Below are 20,426 nucleotides of genomic sequence, written 5' to 3' on the forward strand. Positions count from 1 at the left end.
CATGGGATTGTTTTAAGCCACCTATTTTGAAATTGCATTCCAATTGGAAAACAAAGCTAACCATAAACTTTTCTAGGTGTAAAAGAGAAAGAAATATTCCAAGCATTATCAAGTGTCAGTTTCTTCAATTACAATGTTAAATGTGATTTAAGGGACACTAAATTTAGTCCTCATAGCTTTTTGTATTATGTTATTTTATTTTTACAATAATTCTTTCATTTTTCCAACCTCCTATTTTTTTGGATACATCATCCAAACATGTGGTTGTTAGGATATATGCATAATTTATCTAAATCTAAATCAATTATCTGTGGTATATTGAATTTTTATTATTATCATATTTGAATTCTTTCTATTGATCTCCTTTTAATTTTCAATGTATTTCTAATCCATAATTTATATCAAGAGAAGTGCAAAATATTAGAATAACTCCCTATATCAGAATTCATAGTTATAGGAATAATCCAAGAAAACACATTTTGTAAACTAGCATGCCTATGAATCAATTGAAATAGATCTTTCAAATTTCTTTTGTTCTTATTTTATCTCTATATATTCCACATTCTTTTCATATAATAAGTTGGTACCAAATTATGTTGAAAAGTGAAAAGTCTAATATTAGCTCTAACTTTCAAGCATTAGATTAGTGGGGATTCCTTTATATTTTACATTAATATGCACTTATGTGATAGGTTAAGTCACCCCTAATTCAATATCTTGTAATGGTGTGTGTCTATTTTGCTCATTTAATTGGTTAATTTATTGCATGGTTTTAACATTGATTTTGTCTATATTTTTTTTGGTATTTTGACGAATAGAACAAAGACATTTACTTTCTACATTATGATATTTCTAGAACTAAAATGGTTTTTGAAGATCATCAATAAATATTTAAATTACTAAATATTCTATGCAAAAGAGCACATATAATTCATCATATGTCATCCATCTAAAACCAACAAAAATCTTAATTCTTGTACCTTATAAACCTTTTGACCTTATAGATAATAATAAGCTTGTATTTGAAATTGAAATATATTTACATTGACATTTTATATTTTGATAAATATAAATTAAATTCATAGAAATTTAAAATTCAATTATATTTCTATTAAAAATTTATTTTAATATTATATATATTTGATTAGGCAAGAGCCTACAACACAATGGTAAATTGTGAGCCTCTTATTTGGGAGGTCTTGGGTTCAAGTCTAATTGACCTTAACAAATAATAATAAATTACAACATGTAATAATAAGTAATCTTATCTTTGGCCTAAAAAAAAGCACACGAATATGGATCTTCTTTGATTTGCAAATCTCAATGGTGTTTACTACACAAAAACCAAATATGTGGTTAAAACAATCGTTCTGATGATAAATAAGTTCAAAGTATTGTAGGAATCTCTAGAGACAAAAACCCAAACATTATAAGAAAATCTATCTTCCAAAATATAGTATCAAGAAATAGAACAAAAAAAAATCCCTTCAAAACAAATTCTTTGATCAACAACAATTATTTTATGGAAATACAATGTACTCCCATTTTGTGTAGGAGGCATTGGTCAAGGCCAAGCTTCCATTACATTCAGAGAAGACTAGAGAAAGAGGAAAATTTGAAAAATCACATCATAGAAAGAAGGAAAGTTAGGAAGTTCTAAACACTAAGCCCATTCAACCTATAGAAAATCATGGAAAATAGAATTGGATCTTGGTTATGAACAAAAAGAACTAAGCCTACAAACCATTCATGAACCCTAGCATTAAACCCAATCAAACTTTAGAAACTAATAAGGATCCTCTCGCTACCAACTCAAATAGATTTTCCTTATTTGAAGGAAGATCCCCTCCCTCTTCCAATTTAAGAGGCCAATCACTCCTTATCCTCCTAAAATTTTCATAATAGTCACTACATTTTGCCTCATCATTATGCAAATGGGACCTCTGGATTAATGAAGCACCAAACCCCAACCCCTAAACATGCTTTCAAATCCAAATCTATGAACTATAAAGAAAAATAAAAAATTCAATATGCTTTCAATGGAGAAAATAGAATAGTAGGACAGCAAAAGGACAAAACAACATAGAAAAAGGGCACAAAGGATACAAGAAATCAGATTATGAAACATAAACAAGGGAAATTTCTAATCCGAATGCTAAAGTGGCTACCAACTTGAGAATAGAGTAGAACCAAAACCCCAAAATTTTCAAGATCATCAGAAGATCGATTATGTGAATGTCATCATCATAAGTAACAAAATAAGTGAAGAGCAATGACATGAATGTCAATATTATGACATCTATGCTTATTGGAATGGGCCAAAGACCAGAAATCCCAAACTAGGGAAATGGATGGAATCATTCAATTTGGATCAGGTAAGTATTTTATCTCTATCTAGTTATTTAGTATATTTACATTGCAAAAATGAAATAGTTAGAAATAAAAAAGTCTATTAGTTCCATTAGACTACATTGTAAAATTTTTCCAATGGTGTCCAAACATTAAAGAACATATAGCTAGTCTTCTTATATTCCCAACTTGGATAGTTTTAAGATCTAACCCTGTAGAAATACTTCATTCTCATATTATGGAAAGGATTGGATCTTCACTAGGAAAAATTCTAGGGGTGGAAATAGAACACAAAGATAAAAAAGAAATTAAACTATTATTAAACTTAAAGCTTGGAATCATGTCTAAAAATAAGATCAAAGTAATAACTAATATATCAATCTATGAATTAAATTATTTAAATTTTCAAGATCATCTAAAGAACATCTCTATTTTAGATTAAAAAAAAATAGTAAGGGGTTTAATAATTCAAGATTTAAACCAACACATAGATATTCAAACCTTATGAAAATGCTCCCAAGTATGTGTAAGAGAGACATAGATAAGCATAAAGAGGAAAACCAAGAAAATTCATACTTAATAGAGAATCAAATACACACTTAGCATAAAATAACTAGTGATGGATATGATAGAGAGGAAGGAGAGATACTTGAGGAAAAGGTAAGTCTTCAATCATAAAGTAATGAAGAGAAAACTACCATAAATAAATGAAAAGAAAGTAGTAAGGAGCAAATAAAAATAAGAGATATGGCACAAAACATAGAAGGAAGAATCATGGAAATAAGATACAAATACGAGGAATTAATTAGAAATTTGCAACAATGTGAGCAATGCATAAAAAGTAATATTTTCATCGATGATAGAAAAGAAAATCTGAAGAAATATTATTAGTTCATAAATGAATTTCTATTTATTTATAATGATATTGGGGATCATCTCATTATGTGAGAGGAAGCCCATAAAATGCATTTGGACACCATCTTAGGTAAGTGAATGGTAATGGAAAATAAGAATGTATATGAGATGCCTTTAAATATGGAACCAGAAAAATTGGGAAAGGAGGAGGAAACAAACATTAGCACAAAAAGATGCTCCTTAGAAGAAACCAAGGAACAAAAAGAGGAGATAAAAGAAAAAAAAACATTGATTCTATTATGTTATGTTCTTGTTATTGTAGAGATTTTTTTTGATTATTTAGGTAAACTCTGATTGATCAAATAAGATGGTAAATGAAGTGCTTCTCTACTTAGTCTATTTGCAAGATAACTATTTGTATTTAATTTATTTTGGTATATTCAAAATGACTAGGTATTCTAAGCACAAAGAATTGCAAGTGTGTAATAATATTTTTAAGTTTCTACATAGGTATTGTGATTGTTTATCCATGGTCTTCACAAACAAGAAAATAGATGTGTAAGTTTTTTGGTGGGTTACTAGACCTCCTATAACATTCTACTAGTTCTTTCATTAAGGTGTATGTAGTACATAGTTTTTTTGGATCTAAGAGAAATGTTATCTTCAGTAGAGAATATTTGTAAAGATTTCCCATTTGGATTTTACTTATTTATGTGTTTGAAGGAATTCATGGATCTATTGCCCTACATAATAGATATTGTTTTGGTCCAAGCTCCATGAGAATAACTTGCATTAAGAAAAGCTATCATAACTCAGGTTCTTTTAGTTGTGCTTGTTTGTTATACTGTCTTTTGGAGTATAGAAAAAAAGATAAGTGATTATTATTAGTTTTATGAATGTTACATGATAAGAATTGGATAAAATCAGCAACCAATATAGTTTGTAGTAATACAAGTAACATTTTTTTCTCCTCCAATTCAATTCCTTAGGGGAAATTCATATTTATTTTGCAAAATTATAAGTCTGGGAATTCTTATGCTTGGCAATTATGCTTTTGCTACTCATAATGACCATATATTTTGTGATATTCTTTGGTAAATGATAACTTTTCTTTTTTACAGATCATTATCCATTCATTTCATTTGAATCATATGTAGTAAGTAAAATAAGTAAAAGTTGAAATAGAACATAGGACAATAATATTTTGGAATGGAACCATGATGAGAATTACACTTGATATACGTTGAACAATTATTACAATAGTTGTCTTTAGGAACATTATCAAGGAGACATTGTTTGAGAAATTGAAGAGCATTTAATGAAATATTGTACTTTCTTCAGAGCATGACTTCATTACAATTAATAGCAAGGATCAAGCTTTGGGTCAATTCTTAAGATAAACATATTATTCAATTCGGCCAAAAATATAATGTAAGCAATATGCTATCACTTAATCAACATACACATATTATTAGGTCATAACATTAAAACACTTGATGGTTACATATTTTTGTACAATTGTACTCTATTTTCTTGACAACCACAAAACATTATAGTTTTATATATAGCATAAAACCAAACTACCAAATCTGAGATACAAATTCTTTTGCCAACCTCTTCATCATTCTTTAATAGCAACCCAAAATAGGCCAATGGGCCAAGATATGGAGTAAAACATCAAAACAAGGTTTGTTAAATTTTTAATTGGAATAATCATGCTTATACCATTCACAAGTTTTCCCAATAATCAACAAATGCATTTGAATATATAAATGTATAATACTGATATTACAATGCTCCTAAGAACTTGCAGAAGAAGACTTCCATACACTGTACATCTTCAAAAAGTAGTATGACCAAAAAAAATACATACCCCATCATTATAAGACATTACAAAAAACCTTAAGGTGGATCATGATATCATATAGGCCAATGGGCCAAGATAAGGAGTAAAACACCAAAACAAGGTTTTTTAAATTGTTCATTGGAATAATCATGCTTTTACCATTCACAAGTTTTCCCATTATTCAACAATTGTCATTGAATATATAAATGTATATTCCTAATATTAAAATGCTCCCAAGAACCTATAGAAGAATACTTCCATACACTATACATATTCAAAAAGCAATATGACCAAACAAAATACATACCCCATTGTTATAAGACATAAAAAAAAACCTTAAAGTGGATCATGATATCCTTATACATCTTTGAACCTTCTTCTCAATTCATTAAGCATCTTTCAAAATTGGACCTTCTTCTTAATGATTTTCTTACACATATATGCATTGGGCTAAGTGAACCCATTTGATATAGGCAATACGATTTATCTTCATCTTTGATATGTGCCTCTCCACATATCCCATCCCATTTTCCCACCTCTTGTAACACCATACAAGAAGTCAACACAACATCTCCCCACAATACACATCAGATTTTGAAAAAGTTTAAGTGGGCATCTATACAATTGGGTAGGGCTTCCTTAGCCTATATGAGAAGAGAATTCAATAATAGAGGCTCTTAACTTTGGTTATAGTCATGATAAGTGTGATGCACAATTTCCTCATAGATTCAAGTTCCATCCCACTGAGGAAGATCCCATAATACATTATCCCATGAGAATTTTTTTACATAACATTTTTATAGGAAGGGCCATTGCTGAAGTGTCATTTGAATTTGATGAGGTGTTTTCACCATAGGCTCTTTACTCTCTCCTCTTTACATACACATAAATCAATGATATTGATGAACTAGGGGACTAAACAATGAAAGCTTTTCTTGAGTTGGGGGAATGGAAGGGAAACTAACAGTTATTAAATTATAATTGATTAAGTTATAAACTAGGTCCCCACCTATATTTTCTAGTCAGTCATTCATTTTGGGTTCAACAATGAATATATATTTTGTTTCTTGTTGTGCCTTTGTGATCTATGTCTCTACATTGATCTTTTTCAATCAAATCTTTTATTATTATTATATATTTAAATTGTATAATTCATTTAATTTTTTTAGATGCCACCCTTATTGAAGAGATAGCAATATTTTATTATTTTATTATTTTTGATTATATACAAGATACTACTAATGCTTGTACATGTTTATATTTGATATAATTGTATAACCCAAATATTTGTTTGTGAAGAAAGTCCACGCCTAACAATATAAACCCAGAACAAAATAATGAGACAATTACTAGATTGTGGTCTCATTAAAAATAAAAGGTGATGGAAAATGTTATTGTTCTTGCAAAAAATGCAAGGGCTTAAAGAATTGAATAATTCTAATCACAACAGCTTAGAGACATTGTAGGCAACATGATAACATTAAAGGATGAAGTATTTTCATCCTTTCGTGAATGTGGATTTACAACTGGGATAACATGGAGGTTTGAATATCAAAGAGAAGGTAATGCTCCCATAGAAGAAGATGATCCTGAGGTAGAGAACACAATTAAAGATGTTGGTATGGCTTAGTTGATCATGTGCCAAAGAAAAAGATTGAAGAATATGTTATTGGTGCAATTGATCAAGATGATGAAGATGAAGATGTTGGAATTCTAAATTGGAAACCAATATAATGAAGGGGGGGGGGGTGATTCAAGATTTGTAACGTGTTAACCTTTTAAATAATTTGATAATGCATTCACCACATGTACCATCTCATATCCAATTTCTTATGCATGCATAACTTATATAATCAAATTGTAGTACCATATAGATCTAATCTATCATTCACATACATGAAAATTAATAACATGACACAAAGATTTTGGTTACCCAGAAACACTTTAAGGTGAAGGTAAAATTGGGGTGGGGATGACACCTAGAAATCTTCATGAGTTCAGTAAAAAAGTTAACTTGTTAGGGTTACAATGTTTGACCATATCCAATGATCTATCTCGTGAGGGGTCTTCCCTATTAAAATCTATTAAGATTGTTAGATCTTGCCCTATTAGAGGGTTTCACACTTACAACAAAGTAAGGAATCTGTTAGGATATTTACAAAGATCTATTAAGACCACTTTGTTAAGAGATTTACCCCTTCCCAATATATTAAAACTAATTCAGTACCTAATCCTCAGTTAGCTCTGATAAGCTAATATTTGATCTTCACTTTCCAATCTTATTTGATCTCTTGATCTGATATGGCTCTGTTGTCCTTTGCTACTTGACTAGGTCTCTTGCTCTATTATGGAATAATAGAACTCTTTGCCTCTTCTAAAATATTTGCACTTTCACACTTTGAATCAAATGAATATCTTGTTCACTCCTTTGTATCATCATACTCTTCACCATAAAAAACTATGTCAAGTTTTTCCCTATTTAAAGATTTCGTAAAGAGTTTTCTAGATGCTTCCTTGTTTTGCCTCTCCATTTGATTCGTTCATCATAAAACACAGGGATCTATTATCCATGTCATAAGATGCGTAGTACTCTTTGTAACAAACACTACAAGTATTAAATATCATGTCCATGTTGGCCTGGAATGGTTTACCTCAAAGTTTGTATCATTACATATTTGAATATAAATTCTATGTTGCTCAGCACTTACTATTTTTGATATTCGATACTCGTTATATATGCTACTAACACTCAGTCTCTATTATGCTTGGTACCTTCTATACAACATAGCTTCGATGTGCTTGGACTTCTCAATTAACATTAGACTCGACTTACATTGAAAATACTCAGAGACCATATACTTGTTTGGCTCCTATAGAGCTAGGTATATACAAGCTTATATATAAGTCTATCTCATGACACTGCCTATATAGAGTAGCTTGGTGATGACCATTTAACTCTTCCTAGTATATGGCTAAGTGTTTGACACTAATAGACAACAATAGTTAGAGAGACCAACAATCTCCCCATTTGACATTAGTGGAAAAAACACTTTTTCATGATTACATCTTTACAATACTAATTATGAGTACCCCCAAGCCTATGACTTAGTTCAAAATAGAACTACAAAACTTTAACTAATGGTTAATAAACAAATAATTAGCAATATATACACATGACTCTAAGTAGTCTTATTGTATCAGTTTCATACCCTATTTTTCCTCTAAACTCTTCTGATCATCATTATATTCCCCTTGTTCTTTTCTTCTTTTCTCCATTCAAAATATATAATCATCATTACAATTACATCCCCCCTTGTTTTTGTCACTTATGTCTACTACTAGGGTTGAATGGCTGGAATCAAATATTAATTTTCAATAAAAGGTTTGTGTACTTTTGTGGTCATAGAAAGTGCATGATCCCAAGTGGTTCTTGTTGATTCCAAAATGTGGTTTTCCAACTGTAACCTAGCTACCAAATCAATCAAACTATCAACCACCAAAAAATTATGATCTTTATTGATAAGATTTTGAGCTAATTTGATTTCTCTCTACATAAACCTCAAATGAGGTATCAGCTTTGATTGAATGGAGATTAACTATGATCTCATGATGTTGTCAACTACCTAAAGCTCAGCTAATTTTCCTTGAGCATTCAATAACCTATTATAGTGTTGGGAGCTAGATTTGAATGACTACAAAATAGTGTTGCTTTTTGTTTTCATATCAGCCTAAATCAATTGGATGTTTTTCTAAAGATAACTAGTGAATCTTGGCACATCACATAAAATATTGTACTTTCTAAATTAGTTTTGCTGTGTTTTGTACACATTCTTGCAATTGAACTTTCTACTTGGAAATAGTTATAAAAACTTTGTGTATAACCTTGTTCTCAAATTTCTTTGCTGACCAATCCATTAATTTTTCATTGGATTTAATATCTCCAACATTTTTTTCTCAGCAATATTTACTAGCTAGGAAATGATTGGGGCTTACCCATAAATTTTTGTATATCAAATGCATCAACAAAAATGTCTTTAACATCATGCAATACCCACTTTTGTTAATTTTTTCTCCTTAGCTCTTCCTATTTTTTCTTCTTTGCCAAAATTTCTTGCAACAAAATTGTTTGTTCAAGAGTGAGATTTGCCAAATCCAATAATGGCATCTCAATAACTTCATCCATACTAACTTCAATATCTAGAGAGAGGTCCTTTATTGCTTGTTTGGCTTGTTGAATCTTTCCACATATTCTTTTTTTGTTTTTAGTTCCTTCTTCAATAGATCCTTCTATGATCTCAAATTTTCTATTTCCACATCCTTTATGTTCAACTCTTGATTTGCAAGCATTAGTTGATTCACAATGTCAAGTTGAGTGGTTGTGATTTTTTTTTTCATAAGATATCCTAAGCAAAAACCTTATCTTCCTCATCTTTCCTCTTTTTATTATTCACTTCACATATCCTTACTGATTGAATATCATGTTCCCTTTTGAGTCCTCCGACTTCTTCCTTCAAGAGTCTTTTCTTTTCCAGTAAATCTAAAGATGTTGTGTCATTTGAATTTATTGTTTCAAACAATCCTTTAGTTTCAACTTCTTCATAATATTTTTTTTTTGTCTTGAATAGCCAATTACTTTCTCCTTTTAAGGGATTTCTTCATTTCTTGTCTTGCTATGATCTAAAGTTGTTGCAGTATGAGTTGGATGCCAATCGCTTGCTTGTTAATAAATTTGTCCAATTTAAAAGCCTCCATCTCCAAGATCTAATCTCCAAGTTGTTAAACTCCTCCAAGAGAGCTCAACTCTAATACCAATTGTTGAAATTCTAAATTAGAAACCAAGATACTAAAAGGGGCATCTATAACACTTTAATCTTTTAAACAATTCTATAATGCATTCACCACATTTACCATCTCATATCCAATTTCTTATACATGTATAACTTATATAATCAAATTGTAATATCATATAGTTCCAATCTAGCATTCACATGCATGAAAAGTAATCACATGACACAAAGATTTTGGTTACCCAAAAACACTTCAAGGTGAAGGTAAAACTGAGGTGGTGATGACACCCACAAATATTCACTATTGTAGTAATAAAGTTAACATGTTAGGGTTACAATTTTTGACCATATCCAATGATCTACTAGTGAGGGGTCTACCCTATTAAAATATTTTGAGACTATTAGATCTCACCCTATTAGAGGATTTCACACTTACAAAAAGGTAAGGACTTTGTTAGGAGATTTGCAAAGATCTATGAGACCAATCTGTTAAGAGATTTACCCTGTCTCAATCTGTTAAACCTAATTTAGTACCTAATCCCTAGTTTTCTCTAACAAGCTAATGTTGGATCTTCTCTTTCCAATATGATTAGATCTCTTGATTTGATATGGCTCTTTTGTCATTCACTACTTGACTAGGTCACTTTCTTTATTTTAGAAAACAGAACTCTTTGCCTCTTCTACGATATTCACACATTCACACTTTGAATCACATGAATATCTTATTCGCTCCTTCATATCACCATACTCTTCACCATACAAAACTATGTCAAGTTATGTCCTATTTAAAGATTTGATAAAGATTTTTCTAGTAGATGCTTCCTTGTTTCACATCTCCATCTGATTCATTCAACACAAAACATGGGGATTTGTGATCCACATCATAAAATGTGTAAAAATCTCTATAACAAAATCTAAAAGTATTAAATATCATGTCCATGTCTACCTGGAATGGTTTAACTAAATTTTTTTATCATTCCTAACTTAAATGTAAATCTTGTGTTGCTCGACACTTACTATTTTTGATACTCGACACTCACTATATATGCTACTAACACTCGGTTGATGTATTATTCTCAATACCTTCTGTGTAACTGAGCTTCAACATGCTCAAATTACTTGATTAACATTAGATTCAACTTACATTGAAAATATTTAGTGACCATGTAATTTCTCGGCTCCTATAGAGCTCAACATATACAAGTTTATATATAAGTCTATCTCATGACTTGGCCTATGTAGTGTAGCTCGGTCATAGTGATGACTATCTGGTTCTGCCTAGTATATGAATAAGTATTTAAAACTAGTTAGAGAGACCAATAGAAGATAACCTTGATATACATGTAATTGAAAAGGCATGCAAGCACTTATACCAAGGCTCCCAAACAATGCTTCTCTCAACTATATTTTTGTTGGTGAACTTCAAGGTTATGAATGGTATATCTAATGTAGAAATCTCATGTATGCTAAGGTATAGTGTCATTTTTGTCATCTTCAGTGTTAGTGTACCATTAATGTAATTTATTTTTTTCCATAGTTTTATAGGTGAGTATTTTTTACCACCATTAAACATTCTACTTCGCTCTTACCAATAATTATTGGCCATTAGGAAAGATATTGGAATGGAGTGTCAAAAAATAAATGCATGTCCCAATGATCATATTATATATCATAAATAACATGAATTCACAATAGAATGACCTAATTGTCACATTAGTAGATATCTATAAGATCAAATAAAAAAATAGGTGCCTCACAAGGTTCTTTGCAACATTCCCATTATTCTACATATGCAATGATTATTCAGGTGTACTAGCTTGGCACAATTTATGGATTACTATTCATGCAATAGAAGTCAATATGACATTATGTGAATGCCTATAGATGGTTCTACATTTAAGGACAAAAAAGATAGATGAACACTATTTAATGAAGTACCTCATAATTATTTAAAGCTTTCATTGGTAGTAGACAGTGTCAATCCATTTGGAGAGATGAGATATGTTTACATGATTTGACCTATTTTTGTTATTAACATTAATATTCCTCCTAGGATGTCCATAAACAGGGAGTGCATAATGTTGGCAATGATTATAATAATTATTTCTCCATCTAATAGTCATCTAAATTAATTATAAACACCATATCAAAATGGCCATAATAATTATGTTTTGTTTATGTTCATTCAACTAGTTAAGTACCAAGTGAAAGATATGGATGTATGTATTGAGCCCCTTATTGATGAGTTGTTGGAGTTATGGAATAGGGTAACTATGTACAACATCTCTAGACCAATAGGTGAAAGAAAATTTAAATTTTGTGCAATGCTTGTATGGACAATACATGATGGCCCTAGGCTAACACATTTTTGTGGTATGTAAAACTGTTAACACATATTTTTATAATGTAATAGTACTAACACATTTTTGTTGTATGTTTAAGTTGTACATGATAATTGTAAATATGAATCTTTTGCACATGTCATCCAATTATGCATGATCTTGTAGGTCTTCAAAGAAAGGAAAAATTTTCATGTCCAATTTGTGGTCCAAAGATGAAATATTTTCATTCAAAAAGTTTAGGAAAGCATGCATTTGATGAACATAGGCACTTTCTCCACAAAAATTAAGAGTATCAAATTACTGAAAAATATTTTTTCAATGAGAAAAGAATAGACAACATCAAAGCCACAAAGAGTGACACCTCACATATGGAAGTTGGAATACAATAGAATGAATCATCGAGGTAATGTCATTCCATCTGATGCATGTTTTTGTATGAAATTTAAATATGGATACTATCTTTTGTTTAGTAACGATATAATTGTTTTTCATGAAGGTTTCCAAGGAATTGATGAACACCTTCCAAAAGGACTAAAAGCTATCCTAGACAATTTAGTCCATTTTCATACTATGAGCACCTCTTAATCATTGATTTGTTTGATGCTATGCATATTGAAAAGAATGTAGTAGAGACACTATGGAAAATATTGGATGGAAGCTGTGACAAAGAAAAATTGGTCAAAGTTTGTAATGACATTCATGAATCCAATCATGCATTGAATTTTTCATTGAATCAAATAGCAATGTAAACTAGATTAATATGACTATCAGCCCTTGGTTATTAACATAGTGACAGACTGATGCCATATTTGAAGCCATTAAAAAAACTAAATTTTCCACCAAATTGCTGCAAACACAAGTAATCTCATATCAAAGAAGGTGATTTTGCATCAGGGTTCAAAATGCATGATTGACATACCTTCATCAAGGTAAGTCATGTTCTTCTCTATTTACAATAAATTTGTAAAATATCATGTACTTTTCATTGTATTATTTTATAATATATTGAAAAGATCATTTTTTTATTGTAGTATGCTCTACTTCTATCTCTCCCACACAACTTCAACAACATGAATGTTAAGCTAATTTATATATGATCCTTGGAAATACATGAGGTTAGAAGTGTTATTTGTTAGATTTGTTGTATAGATATTATTTTTGTGTCTTTCTTCTCTTTTTTTTGCAATTTTTTGCATAATTTTTTGTAGAGTCTCATTAATATATTTTTGCATATGAATATCTTCTAGGTGGTTGTCATATAAATAAATTGATAAAAAAGACATAAAATCTTGGAAGAGAAAAATTCCTCAACTTTTGTGTGAGATGCAAAAGTGTCTACCTTCAACCTTTTTTCAATGCACAAGAACATTACTTCATACATCTAGTTGAGGAGATTGAATTGTGTGGACCTATACCAACTAGATCAATGTGGATGGTTGAGAGGAACTTGAAATTTTTAAATAGCTTGGTTCAACAAAGAGCTCATACTGAGGGTTCCGTGGTGAAGGGATATATGGTATACTAGACCATGGTATGCACTAGTGAATATCTTCCCAAGTTTGCATCAAATATCTATGTAGATCACATTTTGGATGCCAACTCCATTAATAGATTCAAAGGGGAGTACTTGATGGGGAAAGGTAGATTGAAGAAAGTGAGAGGTAATTATAAGATGTTATTGTAGTCAATTAATTCTTATCCATCATCAATATAAGTTGTTTCTAAGTGGTCTATTTATTTTATAAAGTTTTTTGTGAGTGAGATGCACTTAATTTGTATATTTTAAACAATCTTGATTGGATGATGGTACAAATTGAATGATCTCAACAAAATGGTCTCTCACTGATACGGGAAGGTGTTGCTTCATTGGTTAAAAAAGCTCATCATAATGGAGATTCCAATGTTACACCAATGGTGATTGATCTAGAAAATGGTTTAAGAGGTAGAAATATATGTATAAGTTAATTTATCATGACCCATATGTTTAATATCAACTCATAGATGGATGCATAATTTTGACATGTTTGAAAAATAATAGGTCAAGCACCACAAAGCCATGTACTACAATGGATACAAATTTTGCATAAAAAATTTGGATGACATGAAGAGAACTTGTGATTATGGGATGACTATAGTCTTTTAGGTCACTAATATTTCATCTAGAAATGACATGCATCCTCAACAATCTAAAAAATATATACAATGGAATTTTGGATGATATAATTGAGTGTGACTTTGATTCCTTCAAACTAGTTCTATTCATTGTCAAGTGGTACAAGCTATGACTAAATCAAAATGATCCTAATAGAACTATTATTGAGCATGATAATGGATTTACAATGATTAATACAAGGTCATTTGAACCAATTGGAAATGAGCCCTATGTTCTTCCAAGACAATGTGAGAAAGTGTTTTATTTTGGCATTCCACATAAATCGGGTTGATCATTTGTTACTAGACATGATCCAAGAGGAAGACTAGTAAAGTATAATGTGATTTAAGAAGAAGATACTGAAGAAGTGGAAGATCAAGAAGAAGATGATGATGATGTTCATGATGAAGGTGGTGACATTTATGGTGATGGTGATGGTGATGATGATGAATATGGTGGTGGTGGTGTTGGTGGTGATGGTGATGATGATGATGATGATGAAAATGATGACAATCATAATGAAGATGATAATAATGATGGTGGTGGTGGTGATGACGACGATGTCAATGATGATGATGATGGTCATAAGGATGATCGTGGTGATGATGGTGATAATGATGATGTTCATGATGATGAGATGGATGAAAAAGATGATCAATGACATGATCAATGGAAATGTATTAGGTATGACCAATAAAGTGTAAGAGGTATTGATATATTCATTAAAAATTTGTTTAAGTTGTTATAAGTTATCATGATTAATATATTATGATGCTCAAATATGTGTTATGATGCTCAATTCTTGGTGTTGATTACTTATAATATATTTTTTTGTAGAGGTACTGAATTAAAAAAATACAATGTATGCATATTTTCCATGTTATGTTCTATGTAATTCATAGCATAAGCATCATGTAATTTGTAGCTAACTTAAGATAAATGATTTACATATGTAGGAAACTATACCCCTTTGATGAGGATCCTACACAGTGACATGGATCAAGAGGTATAAGTTTATTACATGCTTTCTTTCTCTTTACCTTCAACATTAATTTTAGGCCAACTTCATCAATATTAGTCTCATTTTATAAAAAAATATTTTTCTCCTTCAATTGTATCTCTCATTCGATGGGCTACAAGTACCATCAAATAGGTATATGATCCTCAAGTGAGGAAAATGCAAGAATAGAAGAGGATAGTGAGACATGTAGTAGGTCTACAAAAGAGAGACAAACTAAAGGTCAAAAGATTAGAACAAAATTCAATAAATGCATGCAATTTTTCCTTTCTTGAGGGGGATCATGTTCTTATGATAATGAGACAAAAAGTGACATTAAGGTTCCCTTAAGGTACACACAACTTTAGAAAGAATGGGTACCCAAGGAATTACCTCCAATAAACACTAATTTTTGTGTTAATGAGACAATATATTTCATAACTTCATCATCCTTACATGGTTTGGGCCTATTTTTCATGGATGGAATAAAGGTTAGTCATAACAAAGTTTTTGAATTGATGGAGTATGTAGAACCTTGTTACAATTACAATAATTGGATGCAGATAGTTCAATAAAAAAAAAGTATGCATAGGTATGCAAGTTGTCAGAAAATTATCTACAATGGAAAGAAATGATGAAAGTAAAAGACTTGCTATGTACATTGGTTGAAGGCCAAAAAAAATAGGGAACATTGCTAGTTTTATATATAGTACGCAACCTAAGTCAACTAATAAGTGACGTAATTGCATTTTCGAGGCCTGTGGGAGAAATCATGTTTTTGTATATGCGATAAAATCAATAAGTGCAGGGGAAGAGTTGCTAATAGATTACAATTTGAATCACATAAAACAAAGAAAGTTACTATCATGGGACTTGTAAGTACTATATATGTAATATTTAGACTAATTACTTACATTTAATAACTCCAATATACAATATACCATTTTATTAATAAGTTTTTTTGTTAAGATAACTATTTCTATCATTATGTCAATGTTTTTATATATATTCTTTGTCATAGGGTGACTGCATGGATCCATCGGATCATAGAGGCAGGGATGTTGCTCCCACCCCTTTTTAGTAAAGCTAAACCTTTTGAATAAAAATTGGTGTAATTGTAATTTTACAAAATGTCATATTATTATGTTATTTTCTTTGAGGTTTTGGGATTGTTTTGATTGTTTTACAGATGTTTCTATCACAATTTGATGCTTAGGGAAAGGGAAAAGAACCAATTACACAAGAAATTAGTTGTTGATATGGTGGCCATAGTATTATGCGATGATGACATCACATATGCCATTGACCCTATAAGCATGTGTATAAAGAGCCTAAGAAACATCAATATACAAATTCTTGCACTTGTGATGGATCCAAATCCAACTGAAGAGAAAGAGGCGATGAGAAATGAATTGCATCAGAGAGCATGTTGTCTAGAAGTAAGAAAAAATTAATCTTTAGCTAGTACAATAGTTCAATAAAGTTTTATGTTTTATACTAATTTATGGATCATGAAACAAAATATGTATGTGTTCTTATAGAATTTTTTGAGACCTCGCCAAGTTGTTGGACCTGATGAGGGTACTAGTGCAGTCTCTATAAGTATGTGATTTCAATTTTCAACCATCAGAAGGGACATCATCAAAATCTCCATAAACCATGCTTCTCTATCATAGTCCATTAATAGTCAAAACTTCACCATTATTTTCTTCACAATTATTATTGACAGTTTTATAAGAAACATGAAGTATATTGCTATTATCATGTTTTTGCAATCTATATTTTAAAAAGACAATATACCAGTACTGGTGATAATTTACAATCCTTTCCTGGAGTAGCCTATGTTACTTCTACTGGATCATTGGAGGCATCATTATTGATGGCCAAGAAAGATATGATTCCCTTAAAATTGCCTAAGCTTCTGGGTAATTTAAAATTGTAATTATTTAGAGTGTAATTGTAGTTTGCTTATTTTTTAACTAATGATCCCATGATGATTTTGCAAGAAATAATATTTTTTATGAAATTATTTATGATTTAACATTGAAGATATTTGGGCCCACATTATGTAAAAGGAATGTAGCTTCATATAATTGGTAGAATATTTTTCCATTCATTTATTTTTTGTAATATATTCAAGGTACATAGCTTGAACTAATTTTTCTAACAATTTTTTGTTGTTGTTAAAAGGTGGAATGAACACGGACCTAAATTAAAAGATCAACTCATAAAATCTCTAGAGGATCTCTTTGGTCATAGTATTTTTAACAAAGCCCAAATTCTTCAAAAAGCTTACAAACATCTAAAGACTGTGAGAAACCAATACAAAAGGGCTCTAAAGGTCAACCCAAAGTTTGAGCTATTCAAGTGTTGATCTTAGCTTGGTTTTGACAAGTGAGTGTCAACACACTAAGCCATTTACTTAGTTCATGCTAAACTAGTAATACATTTCAAGCACAACATGTAAATATTAGACCATGCTAGGTTGCAATGAGTGCCAAGTCACTCATGTGCCGAGTCACTCTAGTGCCAAGCAGATTGACCATGTTGAGTGATTTAGATGTTGAGTAAATAGTGGATGCCAAGCAGTATAGGTGCCAAATTAGAAGCAAAAATATAGTGTATGTCGAGAATCAGAGACTTCATATGTTGAGTGACATAGTTTGGAAATATTTGTTTGAAATGACCCAAACAACTATGTAAACCATTTTTGAGTTGACTTAAGGATAGATTACGATCTTTTGGAGATAAGGATGAATCTATATGTGGATTCCCTAGCAATTACATATAGCCAATCAAAAAATGGGTAGGTTTAAATGGCAAAAAGGATGAATCTCAGCCATATATTCATACCGAACTCTAAGAAACCTAAGTCTTCTTAAGGAGGAAGAAGCCCTAAATTCTTTATGAGTGTACAAGGGGTGAATGATCAAATTGGAAGAGCAAAAAAAAAAGTTTGTAGAGCATTCAGGGTGACTTAGTAGTAAGTGTAAATTGCAAAATCAATTAGAGAAGAACATAGGATAGAGAAGGATACAACATTGATACATCAAATCATGAAGGATTAATCAAACATTATGTAGAGATGATTTGTTATCAGGAAAGCAAGTGCCAACCACAGAATCTATGCTAAGACATTTTAATAGGTGATTTTAGTTAAATCTCTTAATAGAGTAGTCCTAACAGGCTGTATGAAATCCTTTAACAATGTGCTTAATTGTAAGTTGAAGTCCTCTAACTAGGCACACTTATAACAAGATGTTGAAATCCTCTAACAAGGTGGGAATTAATAGTCTTTGTAAGCCTTTAATAGGGAATGCCTTTCATAGGGCAGAATATGATTCATGGTCAAACCATTGTAACCTTAATTGGATACACTTTATTGTTGCAGTAGTGAAGATTTGTGGGTGTCATCCCCACCCTAGTTTTACCTTCTCACTTGGATGGTTTCTGGGTAATCATATCTGGTGTTATGTGTGTGTTTGATTACATGTTTACATGATTGATGCATATTTTTTACATGTTATTTCAATATAATAATGCATGTGATGTATCAATGGCGAAATTTTTATGGATCCAAGTTTAAAATCCTAATTTACCCCCCTCTCAAAAGTTTACTCTCTTCCCACTTGCAATTCCAATAATTAGTATCAGAGCCAAGTTCTCTAAAAGAGAAGCTTTGTAACATTGAGGAAAGATCTTGAAATGGAATTCTACAAGCTAGGAAAGAATATTTAGAGCTAAGAGATTGAAATACATCTCATACTGCATCAACTGAATGAGACAAGAGAGGAACTAAAGAAATCCATGAAGAGAAGGAAAGAGATTGCTATTGCAGAGAATGGAACACTATACAAAGAGATAGACACCACCAAGCTATTTGTAGATGGTAACTCCAATGAATTGATGCAACAGTTACAGATCTAATGGAAAAGAATAGAATCCAAGCTAAGGAAATTAGAAATCTCAAGCTAGAGCAAGAATTACAAGCTATAATACTATGTGAGGTAACTAAACAAAAGAAGAAAGCCATGGAAGACAAAGCCATGATTGAAGAAGAAAAAAGAACACTACCAAAAAAATTGGAAGAGAAGTCAACAGAGTTAACCAAGATCTCCAACATGCAAGTGGATACTCTAAGTCAAATGATGAATGCCATCTATGAATTGAATGTCAAGGACATTGAGATAACTGCATTGAAGTTGCAGAATGAACAATTTTAGAATGACCTAAAAGGAGAAAAGGAATTCATTGAAAGTCTCAACAAGCTAAATGAAGCCATCAAATACTTTGAGCAATTATTGAGATCCTATAGATTCAACAAAGATACATAAAGATTGGGATACACAAGCACTAAAGAAGGAGATTCATCCAAAATTGCTAAAGAAAGGGACATCAAAGGTAGGAACTTCAAACCTACTTCAAGAATGTGTGTAAGAGCAAGAATGCAAATTAGAATGTAAAGCCTAAGAATGTAATTCATTGTCATAAGTGCAACAAACAAGGTCATTAGGCACATGAATGCAGAACTAGGACCATGCATAAACAATATTTGAAAGATATTGCTACAACTATCAAAAGTATGGACATAGACCCTTTGAATGCAGATCCAAATCTATGTGTTCATAAAACAAGCTAGCAAAGATAAGAAGCTATGGAAACCTTTATAATTGGGATTACAATACAAGATATAGCTATCACTATTGCCAAGAATATGGATATGTCCCTGAGAATTGTATTAGGACACACTATAGTGGTAACTACAAAAGGTGGTTGAGTCAAACTACATGTTTTAGTTATTTGAAGACTAGTCACATTAGTAAGCATTGTCCAACTAGGTCAAAGGCACCAAGTTGTGAATTTGATAAAGGCAAAGGCAAGGCAAATGTTGAAGACATCACATATGAGATGAACAAGACACAAAAAAAGTAGAATGATTGCAGAACATCAAATGGAGAAGGGATCACTTCACCCAATGGGTCAAGTGATCACACCTCGTCAAACTAAAAAATTAGGAGGTATGTGGGACTAATATACAAGTTTTATATCACACATCAGTTTTAAAAGAGACAATATTGAAAAGACTACATTGGCATGA

The sequence above is a fragment of the Cupressus sempervirens genome, chromosome 3 (genome assembly GCF_028749045.1).
Source record: "Cupressus sempervirens isolate cs-2001-9-10 chromosome 3, ASM2874904v1, whole genome shotgun sequence".
In the NCBI taxonomy this organism is placed as follows: domain Eukaryota; kingdom Viridiplantae; phylum Streptophyta; class Pinopsida; order Cupressales; family Cupressaceae; genus Cupressus; species Cupressus sempervirens.